The 13407-nt window shown below is 38.3% G+C and overlaps 1 protein-coding gene and 1 pseudogene across 3 annotated transcripts in view; both read left to right on the top strand.

Annotated features, from left to right (window-relative positions):
* Positions 1-13407, top strand: part of RBM46 (RNA binding motif protein 46) — a 56256-nt gene that overhangs the window by 18439 nt on the left and 24410 nt on the right. The gene's annotated exons all lie outside the window — the stretch shown is intronic.
* LOC116530509 lies at positions 8775-9380 on the top strand (annotated as a pseudogene). The gene has a single exon (XR_004260038.1). The product of XR_004260038.1 is annotated as an ATP synthase subunit d, mitochondrial pseudogene (transcript).

The following is a 13407-nucleotide window of genomic DNA, read 5'->3' as shown; positions in this document are numbered from 1 at the left end:
TTGTTTAACACTGCCCATGAGTGAGAACATGGGGTGTTTGATTTTCTGTTCTTGTGTCAGTTTGCTGAGAATGATGGTTTCCAGATTCATCCATATCCCTACAAAGGACACGAACTCATCGTTTTTTATGGCTGCACAGTATTCCATCGTATATATGTGCCACATTTTCCTTATCCAGTCTATCATCAGTGGGTATTTCAATTGATTACACGTCTTTGCTGTTGTAAACAGTGCTGCAGTGAATATACGTGTGCATGTGTCTTTATAATGGAATGATTTATAATCCCTTGGATATGTACCCAGTAATGGGATTGCTGGGTCAAACAGAATTTCTATTTCTAGGTCCTTGAGGAATCTGTCTTCCACAATGGTTGAACTAATTTATCCTCCCATCAACAGTCTAAAAGTGTTCCTATTTCCACACATCCTCTTCGGCATCTGTTGTCTCTCAGATTTTTTAGTGATTGCCATTCTAACTGGCGTGAGATGGTATCTCAGTGTGGTTTTGATTTGCATTTGTCTAATGACCAGTGATGAGCATTTTTCATATGTTTGTTGGCCTCATATATGTCTTCTTTTGAAAAGTGTCTGTTCATATCCTTTGCCACTTTTGTATGGGTTTGTTTTTTCTCTTGTAAATCTGTTTTAGCTTTTTGTAGATTCTGGGTTATAGCCCTTTGGCAGATGGGTATATTGCAAATATTTTTTCCCATTCTGTTGGTTGCCAGTTCATTCTAATGATCGTTTGTTTTGCTGTACAGAAGTTATGGAGTTTAATATTAGATCCTGTTTGTCTATTTTGGCTTTTATCGCAATGCTTTTGGTATTTTAGTCATGAAGTCCTTGCCTATGCCTATGTTCTGAATGGTTTTGCGTAGGTTTTCTACTAGGGTTTTTATGGTGTAAGGTCTTATGTTTAAGTCTTTAATCCATCTGGAGTTAATTTTAGTGTAAGGTGTCAGGAAGGGGTCCATTTTCTGCTTTCTGCACATGACTAACAAGTTTTCCTAACACCATTTATTAAACAGGGAATCCATTCCCCATTGCTTGCTTTTGTCTGGTTTGTCAAAGATCAGATGGTTGTAGATGTGTGGCATTGCCTCTGAGGCCTCTGTTCTGTTCCATTGGTCTAGATTTCTGTTTTGGTACCAGTACCATGCTATTTTATTACTGTATCCTTGTAGTATAATTTGAAGTTGGGTAGTGTGATGCTTCTAGCTTTGTTCTTTTTGCTTAGAATTGACTTGGCTATGCCGGCTCTCTTTTGCTTCCATATGAAGTTTAAGGTGGTTTTTTTCTAGTTCTGTGAAGAGGGTCCTTGGTAGCTTGATGGGGATAGCATTGAATCTATATAATCACTTTGGGCCATATGGCCATTTTCACGATATTTATTATTTCTAACCATGAGCATGGAATGTTTTTCTCTCTGTTTGTGTCCTCTTTTATTTCTTTGAGCAGTGGTTTGTAGTTCTCCTTGAAGAGGTCCTTTACATCCTTTTGTTAGTTCTGTTCCTAGGTATTTTATTCTCTTTGTAGCAATTGTGAATGGCAGTTCGTTCTTGATGTGGCTCTCTTTAAGTCTGTTATTGGTGTATAGGAATGCTTGTGATTTCTGCACATTGATTTTGTATCCTGAGATTTTGCTGAAGTCACTTATCAGTGTAAGGAAATTTTGGGCTGAGACGATGGAGTCTTCTAAATATACAATCATGTTGTCTGCGGATAGAGACAGTTTGACTTCCTCCTTTCCTAATTGAATATGCTTTATTTCTTTTTCTTGTTTGATTGCGCTGGCTAGAGCTTGTAATAATATATTGAATAGGAGTGGTGAGAGAGGGCATCCTTGTCTAGTGCCAGATTTCAAAGGAACTGCTTCCAGTTTTTGTCCATTCAGTATGATATTGGCTGTGGGTTTGTTGTAAATAGCTTTTATTATTTTTCAGATACGTTCCATCGATACCTAGTTTATTGAGCCTTTTTTGCATAAAGCACGGTTGAATTTTGTCAAAGGCCTTCTCTGTATCTATTAAGATAATCATGTGGTTTTTGTCTTTGGTTCTGTTTATGTGGTGAATTAACATTTATAGACTTGCATATGTTGAACCAGCCTTGCCATCCACGGGATGAAGCCTACTTGATTGTGATGGATAAGCTTTTTGATGTGCTGTTGCAGTCGGTTTGCCAGTATTATAGAAGATTTTTGTGCCGATGTTCATCATGGATATTGGACTGAAGTTTTCTTTTTGTGTTGAGTCTCTGCCCAGTCTTGGTGTCAGGATGATGTTGGTCTCATAAAATGATTTGGGAAGGATTCCCTCTTTTTGGATTGTTAGGAATAGTTTCAGAAGGAATGGTACCAGCTCCTCTTTGTACGTCTGGTAGAAATTGGCTGTGAACCCATCTGGACCTGGATTTTTTTTTTTTTTTTTTTTTTTTTGGTTGGTAGGCTATTAATTGCTGCCTCAACTTCAGTCCTTGTTATTGGTCTATTCAGCGTTTCCACTTCTTCCTGGTTTAGGCTTGGGAGGTTGCAAGTGTACAGGAATTTATCTATTTCTTTCAGGTTTATTGATTTATGTCCATAAATGGTAGTTTCTCATTGCATCTATTTGATTCTTTTTCTCTCTTTTCTTTTTTATTAATCTGGCTAGCAGTCTGTCTATTTTGTTGATCTTTTCAGAAAACCAGCTCCTGGATTTACTGATTTTTTTGAAGGGCTTTTTGTGTCTCTGTCTCCTTCACTTCTGCTCTGATCGTACTTATTTCTTGTCTTCTGCTGGCCTTTGAGTTTTTTGATCATGTTCCTCTAGCTCTTTCAGTTTTGATGATATAGTGTCAATTTTAGATCTTTCCTCACTTCTCATGTGGGCATTTATTGCTATAAATTTCCCTCTAGACACTGCTTTAAATGTGTTCCCGAGTTTCTGGTATGTTGTGTATTCATTCTCGTTGGTTTTAAAGAACATCTTCATTTCTGCCTTCATTTCGTTTTTTATCCAGTCAACATTTAGGAACCTCTTGTTCAGTTTCCATGAAGTTGTGTGGTTCTAGTGAGTTTCTTATTTGGACCTCTGATTTGATTGCAGTGTGGTCTGAGAGACTGTTTGTTATGATTTCTGTTCTTTTGCATTTGCTGAGGAGTGATTTACTTCCAATTAGGTGGTCAATTTTAGAGTAGGTACAATGTGGTGCTGAGAAGAATGTATATTCTGTGGATTTGGGGTGGAGAGTTCCGTAAATGTCTATTAGGTCCTCTTAGTCCAGATCTGAGTTCAAGTCCTTGATATACTTGTTAATTTTCTGTCTCATTGATCTGTCTAATATTGACAGCGAAGTGTTAAAGTCTCCCACTATTATCGTTTGGGAGTCTAAGTCTCTTTGTAGGTAATTAAGAACTTGCTTTATGTATCTGGGTGCTCCTGTATTGGGCGTGTATATATGTAGGATCGTTAGCTCTTCTTGTTGCATTGATCCTTTTACCATTAGCCAATGCCCTTCTTTGTCTCTTTTTATCTTTATTGGTTTAAAGTCCATCTTACCTGAGACTAAGATTGCAACTCCTGTGTTTTTTTGTTTGTTTGTTTTTTGCTCTCCATTTGCTTAGTAAATCTTCCTCCATCCCATTATGAGCCTGTGTGTGTCCTTGCACATGAGATGGGTTTCCTGAATACAGCACACCAATGGGTCTTGACTTTTTATCCAATTTGCCAGTCTGTGTCCTTTGATTGGGGCATTTAGCCCATTTACATATAAGGTTGATATTTTTATGTGTGAATTTGATCCTGCCATTTTAATGCTAGCTGGATGTTTTGTCTGTTGACGCAGTTTCTTCATTGTGTCTATGCTCTTTACCATTTGGTATGTTTTTGGAGTGGCTGGTACTGGTTGTTCCTCTCCATGTTTAGTGCTTTGCTTTCAGGAGCTCTTGTAATACAGGCCTGCTGGTGACGAAATCTGTCAGCAGTTGCTTGTCTGTAAAGGATTTTATATCTCCTTAACTTTTGAAGCTTATTTTGGCTGGATATGAAATTCTAGGTTGAAAGTTCTTTTCTTTAAGGATGTTGAATATTGGCCCCCGGTCTCTGGCTTGTAGGGTTTCTGCTGAGAGATCTGCTGTGAGTCTGATGGGCTTCCCTTCGCAGTTAACCAGACCTTTCTCTCTGGCTGCCCTTAGCATTTTTTCCTTCATTTCAACCCTGGTGAATCTGACCTTGGGTTGCTCTTCTTGAGGTATGTCTTTGTGGTGTTCTCTGTATTTTCTGGACTTCAATGTTGGCCTGCCCTGCTAGGTTGGGGAAGTTCTCCTGGATAATATCCTGAAGAGTGTTTTCCAGCTTGGGTTCATTGTCCCTGTCATATTCAGGTACACCTATCAAATGTAGATTAGGTCTTTTCACATAATCCCATATTTCTTGGAGGCTTTGTTCATTTCTTTTCACTCTTTTTTCTGTAATCTTGCCTTCCCATTTTATTTCATTGAGTTGCTCTTCGGTCTCTTATATCCTTTCTTCTGCTTGGTCAATTCGGCTATTGAAACTTGGGTATGCTTTGTGAAGTTCTCGTGCCGTGTTTTTCAGCCCCATCAAGTTGTTTATGTTCTTCTCTAAGCCGATTATTCTTGTTAGCATTTTGTCTAACCTTTTTGCAAGGTTCTTAATGTCTTTGCATTGGGTTAGAACATACTCTTTTTAGCTCAGAGAAGTTTGTTATTACGTACCTTCTGAAGCCTGCTTCTGTCCGTTCATTAGACTCATTCTCCATCCAACTTTGTTCCCTTGCTGGTAGGGAGTTGTGATCCTTTGGAGGAGGAGAGGTGTTCTGGTTTTTGGTGTTTTTATCCTTTTTGCACTGGTTTCTTCCCATCTTTGTGGATGTATCTACTTGTGGTCTTTGTAGTTGGTGACTTTGGATGGGGTCTCTGAGTGGGTATCCTTTTTGTTAATGTTGAAGCTATTTCTTTCTGTTTTTTAGTTTTCCTGCTAGTAGTCACGCCCTCTGCTGCAGGACTGCTGGAGGCCCACTCCAGACCCTGCTTGCCTGGGAATCGCCCGTGGGGGCTGCAGAACATTAAGGGTTGCTGCCAGTTTCTTCTTTTATCTTTGTCCCAGAAAGTAACCTGCCAGATGTCAGCCTGAGCTCTCCTTTATGAGGTGTCTCTTTGAATATATGGGGGTCGGGGAGTCACTTGAGGAGACAGTCTGTCTCTTATCAGAGCTCAGGTGCTGTTCTGGGAGCTCCATTGTTCTGTTCTGAGCTGCTGGGTAGATATGTTTAAGTCTCCTGCAGTGGGGCTCATAACTGCCTTTTTTCCTCTGGTGCTCTGTCCTGGGAAGGTGGGGCTTTATTTATAAGCTCCTGACGTTCTGCTGCCTTTTTTCAGAGATACCCTGCCCAGCAAGAAGGTAGCCTAGTCATAGTCTGCCAGCAGAGGTGTTGCTGAGCTGCCATGGGCTCTGCCCAGCTCCTCTGTGAACTTCCTTGTGGTTTTGTTTATAGAGATATAGTTAGAACTGCCTCGGTAATAGCAGTCTGTCTCAGTAATGGTGGACTGTCTCTGTTATGGCAGACTGACTCGGTAGTGGCAACTGCCTTGGTAGTGGCAGATGCCCTTCCCCCCACAGAGCCTAACCATCCTGGGTCCAGCTGTGCTTGCTGTGAAACTCTCAGTCTAGAACGTTTCAGATTGCTGGTCTTTGTGGGGGTAGGACCTGGTGAACCAGATCACCTGGCTCCCTGCTTTCAGTCCCCCTTTTTCAGTTGAATGGGTGACTCTGTCTCCCAGGCATTTGAAGCGCCAGTTGAAATGGCTGTCCAGATTTGTATGAGTTTTTGTGTGGGGAAACCTGGGGTGTTGGCTGCCGTTCTGGAAACTCTTTGCGCTTTTCGGCAGGGAATCTCCTGGTCTGTGGGTGGTAAAAACTATGGGAGAAGCACAGTATCTCAACCAGAGTGCTGGAGCTGCTGGAAAAGCCCCCAGTGGCCTCTGTTGAGTAGGGAGGGGGGTCCTCCGGGGATTGCACTTCCCGGTTGAGGCAGCGCCCTACCCTGCCTTGGCTCACGGTTCTTGGGCTACACCCACTGTGCAAACAGTCCGATTGAGATGCACCTCATTTGGAAATGCCATGATCACTTACCCTCTGTGTAGCTCTCTCTGGGAACTGCACTGCAGAGCTATTCCTATTTAGCCATCTTGGATCTCCTCAATTTTTTTTTTATTTTTTATTTTTATTTTTCTGTTGCCCAGGCTGGAGTGCAGTGGTCTGATCTCGGCTCACTGCAACCTCCACCTCCTGAGTTCAAGCAATTCTCCGGCCTCAGCCTCCCGAGTAGCTGGGATTACAGGCGCCTGCCAGTATGCCCGGCTAATTTTTGTATTTTTAGTAGAGACAGGGTTTCACCTTGTTGGTCAGACTGATCTCGAACTCCTGACCTCAGGCAATCCTGACTGATCTCAAACTCCTGACCTCAGGCAATCCTCCCGCTTTTGCCTCCCAAAGTGTATTACGAATATTTTTTAGGAGATTCAGATTTGGAGCTAACAACAAAACTTTTGGGACTAAAGGTAGGCTTCTGCTTGAAGACACTTTTAAGTAGTGTCCTGAATTATTAGTTTAGAGATAATTGGGGATTTAGTAGCATCATTGAAGCTAATAAATTTTTAGTTCTTATTTCTATTGATGCACAAAATAGAAACTTTCAATTTTTCTTTTAATAAAGACCATCTAGGTTAAATATAAAATTATTAGGTAAATAGCAAATAATTCAAATTAAGCTTCTTAGAGAAAAATGGTTCAAATATTATTTTGGAGTGAGATATAGGTAATTAGTTGCTGAGCAAGTTTCTCCCAGGATACTTGTGTCTGATTTACTATGCTGATGCTGAAAGACTTTTAAAATTTCTGTCCACCCTCATTTCCTTACACATTTATCTTAAACTTCTAAAATTCTTACAATATAGCCATGTTTAATTTATGGCAAATATTTATGTACCCATTGTTCGCCCCTTTCATAAAGAAGGCTCAGATTCTATATGGAAGTAGATCTGTTGACTCCCTCATTACCGTAGTTAACATAGTTAACCTATAGTTCCCTAAGAAAACACCTAATCATGTAGTTCCCTAAGAAAACACCTACTCAGGTACAATATTTCCAACTTAATTACAGTTAAGTAATGATCAAGTTAGCTTCGATAAATGAAATCCTTAGTGGGCACATGCAGTTTCCTTTAGTCATCGATTCCAGATTTTATCAACTTTGTATCAAAGCTGATTTTGACAAAAAGTTGAACAATTCATATTTTATGTATTTCCTCAATCTGTCTTCAGTATCAGAGCAGTTAATATAATGCAAGGAAAATTCACATAAACAAAATGTTTAAACAAAACCTTAGGTCCTATTTTTGTGGAGTACACAAAGCCTGAGGTCTTGTCTATGGACAGTAACACAGAAATCCTTATGGTGCTTGACTGCCTATGTAAGTAAAGGCCGTTGAGTTAGAGGCAGAAAAATACATTTAGGTAGCTGAGAAGGAGAAAGTGAATTCAGGGAGGCAGAAGGGCGAAAGATCAGAAGTGTAGGAAAGTTTGATCAGAAAACAAACGTCAGACCTTCAGAGGTCATTAAAGTAGGGTCAGGAGCTGTAGACAGCAAGGAGGTTCCATGTTGCCACACGGCAGGTTAAGGGTAGATTGAGTGTTGCTATAGCAGTGTTCTGGATTACTTTTTCCCCTTCTGTGAATGTTGGAGCCTCTGGGTTTTAAAATCCCAGCACTTTGGGAGGCCGAGGCGGGTGGATCACGAGGTCAAGAGATCGAGACCATCCTGATCAACATGGTGAAACCCCGTCTCTACTAAAAAAAAATACAAAAAATTAGCTGGGCATGGTGGCGCGTGCCTGTAATCCCAGCTACCCAGGAGGCTGAGGCAGGAGAATTGCCTGAACCCAGGAGGCGGAGGTTGCGGTGAGCCGAGATTGCGCCATTGCACTCCAGCCTGGGTAACAAGAGCGAAACTCCAACTCAAACAAAACAAAACAAAAAAAAGGTTGATGCCTTTTTAGGTATACCTTCTTTTAGTTAAAGGTCATTGGGTCTCATCAAATAGTTCAGAGGTGAGATCAATTAGTAGCAGTGTATTCTTGACATCCTAGTAAATAGTTACATAGTCCAAGGATTTAATTGTTCTGAAGTCTTGAGAGGTTATTGTTAGTTCCTAGAGTCTCTCAAATGAAGTTCCTTACATCCTATTAAGTCATCTTTTGACTCTATTTTCTTAAAGAATTCGTGAAGTCAAATTTTCTGGAGAATGCATTTAACTACTGTTTTTAAGATATTTTCTTTGAGGATAGTAACTTTTTAAAGAATCTGTTTCGGGATCCTCATTTTAACCCTTTCAGTTTGATGCTGTTTTGGGCAGTACTATCCAGTCTTAAAACTGGATATCCAGTCATTTTAAATATTACTATTTCAGATCTCTGAATATTAAGAGATCTCTGGATATTAAGAGTGTACTTTTAATATCCGCATTGTTTTGGTGTTAACCACTTCTATCTCCCAAGTTTGAAAAATTAAAAAAAAAATTAGGCTTTATTTACTTAAATGGCTGTCATTGCTGTTATGAAAAAAAAATGTCTTTTTAGGGATAACAGGCACCTACGTGAGAACTAGAAATCATGGAGTTTACTTCTGGTGATCATTTAGTGCTCTTACTAGCATCTTGAAAGTTTTTGATTTACAGGTCCTTAAAATCAATTTAAAAAATATTTTGGGCTGCTGTGGACGGTAGGCAGTCGGGGTCGGTGAAGGATCCCAAGATGGCTGGGCGAAAACTTGCTCTAAAAACCATTGACTGGATAGCTTTTTGGTAGATCATACCCCCAAACCAAAAGGCCATTGCTAACTCCCTCAAATCCTGGAATGAGATCCTCACCTCCAGGTTGGCTGCTTTACCTGAGAATCCACCATCTATTGACTGGGCTTACTACAAGGCCAATGTGGCCAAGGCAGGCTTGGTGGATGACTTTGAGAAGAAGTTTAATGCCCTGAAGATTCCTATGCCAGAGGATCCATATACTGCCCTGGTGGATGCTGAAGAAAAAGAAGATGTGAAGTCTTGTGCTGAGTGGGTGTGTCTCTCAAAGGCCAGGGTTGTAGAATATGAGAAACAGATGGGGAAGTATAAGAACTTAATTCCATTTGAACAGATGACCATTGAGGACTTGAACGAAGCTTTTCCAGAAACCAAATTGGACAAGCAACAGTATCCCTATTGGCCTCACCAACCAATTGAGAATTTATAAAATTGAGTCCAGGAGGAGGCTCTAGCCCTTATATTACACATTCTGGACATTAAAAATAAAAGTAATTATACAAAAAAAAATATTTTGGTGCTTTTTTGGTCCTATCTAAAGCAAGATTTGATTTTTTTTTTTTTTTTTTTTGAGACGGAGGTTCACTCTTGTTACCCAGGCTGGAGTGCAATGGCGCGATCTCAGCTCACCGCAACCTCTGCCTCCCGGGTTCAGGCAATTCTCCTGCCCCAGCCTCCTGAGTAGCTGTGATTACAGGCACGCGCCACCATGCCCAGCTAATTTTTGTATTTTTAGTAGAGACGGGGTTTCACCATGTTGACCAGGATGGCCTCAATCTCTTGACCTCATGATCCACCTGCCTCGGCCTCCCACATTGCTGGGATTACAAGCTTGAGCCACCGCGCCCGGCCTGCAAGATTTGATTTTAAGCAAAATACCCTTAATAGAAGAAAAGCTGGAAATTGGGGTTAATGCCAAAGTAGCACCTTGAGGAAGATTCTACCTTATCTTTTTTTCTTACTTCAAAATTAGAGACTGTCTTCCTCTTCAAAATGGCAAAGAATAACCTCTCTTATCTCACTGGAAACTCGTTACTCTACCAGCAGGATAAGAAATTATGTATTTACCTGGTTATTTTTAGGGATCTGTAATCTATAGGATAGTCAATGAGTTTAATGGGTAGGATCCTGATATAGTTTGGATATTTGTCCCTGCCAAATCTCATGTTAGAATGTAATCCTCTTTGTTGGAGGTGGGGTCTTTTGGGAGGTGATAGGATCATGGGGGTGGATTTCTCATGAATAAGTTTAGCACCATTCCCTTGGTGCTGTCTTTGCAGTGGTGAATGATTTCTTGCCACATCTGCTTGTTTAAAAGTGTGTAGCACCTTCTTCCTCTCTCTTGCTCCTGCTCTTGGCATGTGACGTTCCTGCCTCTGCTTCACCCTCAGCCTTGAGTAAAAGTTACCTGAGGCCTTCCCAGTAGCCTAGCAGATGCTGGCACCATGCTTGTAAATCTTACAGAATTGTGAGCCAATTAAACTTCTTTTCTTTATAAATTACCCAGTCTCAGGTATTCCATTATAGCAGTGCAAGAATGATCTAACACAAAGTTTTGAAGGTTAGCACAGATAGGCTCTACATTAAATATTTGCTATATGGTGATATCTTGGGTTATTCAGTATTACTTATTTTTAAATAAGTCTTCTATTTTCCACAGTCTCGTTATCTGTTTAGTAATGGAACAAACTGTCAAGGTGAAGAGTCTGTTCTTTCTAAAAGTCAACTCTGTTTTGAATCTGGGCCTTTCAGTGTTGCCACTGCTTTTCTTTGGAGGATTCTTTGCATTGTAGAAGTGGAATAAGCAAAATCAAGGAGATCAAGGAAAGTCCTGGAGAGTTCAAGTTTTGAAAAAGGAAGTCCTGGAGAATAGTGAAAAGAGGGAGATTGTCTTATGTGTATATAATTCACCTTGTAATATAGTTTATTAGCAAATAATTTAAAGCAGGGCATCTGTTCTGTGTGTAATACTGATAAAGTGGTTTTTTTTTTCTTACTTCTATGGTTATCTGAAGCTTTTAAAAACAAGGATGAAGAACCTGTCACAAACTAGCTTGTGACACTGATTTAATTTCATCTGATTTGTGTACTGTTGTTCTGGCCATAAATGATTAACTTTTATTTATTTATTTATTTTTAACAACAGATCTTTCTTGAAAGCCTCTTACATGCTAAATGTGCTTATTTGGGAGCTAAAAATAAGGAAAGCATTGTTTTTTCATTTAAGGAGTCACAGTCTAGCGATGAAGGCAGATACACAAATTCTTTGCACGGGTTATTTTGGGAGTCCAAGAGGGAAAGGTATGCTTCCTACCTGAGCTCAGTTGTAAACCTTTCGCAGAGTTTGTGGGCAGAGAGGGGCACAATGTGAGCAAACTCCTTTTAGAAAAATAGCATGGTGGTAGTTTAATGGCAAGTAGTTCTGTATATTGTTTGCTTTGATGATTTCAGTATGATTTTAGGAAGAATTAAAGGAGTTGAAAATATGTGAACATTAGTTAATTAAAATCACATTAGTCCTGTTTCTTAAAACTTTGCATTTTTTTTAGTGGAACTATATTGGGAGTATCTGCTTTTCTTCTGAGCAAGTAATTTTTTCCTAAATGGATCCATCTCGATTTGTGTGGGCCACTTTGTGTATGAATATTCATTCTTACAATATCTTTTGTACTTTTTTTCAATATTCATTTTGCAACTGACTTTATATTGCTTCTTATATTTGACTTTGAAATAGCATACATCGTAGAATCTTGCATTTTTTTCTAGTAATTGAATGGTATTGATGTTCGAAGCATGATAGTCACTATTTGCTTATCCTTTTATTCAAATGAAGCTTTTATTTCTGTTATCACTTGTAAATTTGCTGAAAGACAGCAGGGTGAAAGCATACTATTGTGAAAAGCTTTAATCTGAAAAATATTTGGTGCTTTTTTTCTTATGAGCTATTATTTCCAGATTGATGGGCAGAAATGCAAAAATAAAAAAGAATTTTAGATAAAAATATTCCAAACCATTGCTTTGAAATGAAGAGAAACTTTCTCCAGGTGTTTGTTTGTTTGTTTTAATTTAAGCAGTAATTCTAGGAGGCACTTAAGCTAAACATGAAATAATCTGTGACATTATGATGGCATTATAAATTATAAATAGAAAAGTAATACTTTCAGAAGTATTTTTTTCCGGTTTTAACTACAGCTCTAACTTTGATGATACTGTTCAAACTGACATTTTAAAGAACAAAGGTAATTTGCTGAATTTCTTTTAAAATTCACCTACTTAAATGAGAAATAGGCATCAAGATAACATTTTATATATTTGTTTTCATATGACCAAGTGGCGAGACCAAAATTCCATTAACTCAACTATGTGTCTTTGACCCTCTGAGAGGGCTTAGTCCTCATGAAAATGTATTTGTGTTACCTTTGAAATTTACTTTTTTTTTTTTCCTTAGACCATTTGGATGAACATCTAGTATTACTTACAATTCAAATCTTACTAACACTTGTGTTAATGCACCATAAATATTATTATGGAGTTAGTACAGTGAGAGAAGCAGTTTAATAGAATAATGATTACTAGAATAAAAATGTAAAGAGTTGAAAATCCTTTATCAGCCATTGACAAACTGTGTGACCTTAGAATGGCAAGTGAATTGTTTAGTCTTTGTACCTCAATGTCCTCAGAGTATCAGGATTTTATTTAGTAAGATTTAAGGAATCTTTTTTTCTAAAAAAAAAATACGGTTTTATTTAAAATATCAAAAATTCTGTGTAGAACCAAAAATAATACTTTAAAATATTTTGTGTCTGCAAAAATACATATTTAAGTTCAGATAGTTTAAAACTAAGAGCTGCTTTTGCAAGAACTAATCTTTCATCAGTTTAATATTCCTTCCTTTATAGAATTCAAAGCTTATGCCTGCCTCCTTTACAGCAGAACAGCTGGACAAAAAAAATGAAAGATTCAGTCAGTCAACTGTTTTATTTGCATGATGACAAGTAATTGTTTTTCAGTTATTTTCTTTGAATTTACTATTCAATTACTATAGCCAAAACCAAGGTTTTTATAAAACAAGTCAACTACTTAAAAGTTTGGAAACTAGTTTTCTTTTTGTAACAGAGGATCTAGGAAAATAATGATGTGGATCAAAACATGCCATGTGGGCAGTATCTGTCCCATAGTTACATTTATTAACTGGGGAAAGTGATCGTTATTATTTTATGTCCTTCATAAATCTATTTAACCATGCTTGATTCTTTACCTTAAACTTCTTAGTGTCCTTGGTTAGTACAGTCCTAAAATACTTCTTCTAATAAACTAGTTTTGATAGCTACTGCTATATTAATCTAATGTCTAATCTTGTCATTTAATTCATATTTTCAAAAAGTTTTAAAAATTTCCCTTTATATCAGATGCCATTAGAAATTGTGTATATATGTTCCATTCTTAAATGTTCATAATTTAAGCAGCAATTCATAATTTTGCCACATGATGTCCCTAAATACGTATTTTTTAATGTGATTTTAAAAGGAATTTTAATGT

This window comes from Sapajus apella, unplaced genomic scaffold (genome assembly GCF_009761245.1).
Source record: "Sapajus apella isolate SASKATOON/1434 unplaced genomic scaffold, GSC_monkey_1.0 scaffold67, whole genome shotgun sequence".
Lineage (NCBI taxonomy): Eukaryota > Metazoa > Chordata > Mammalia > Primates > Cebidae > Sapajus > Sapajus apella.
The sequence above is the reverse complement of the archived record's forward strand: the minus strand, read 5'-3'. Positions and strand labels throughout refer to the sequence as shown.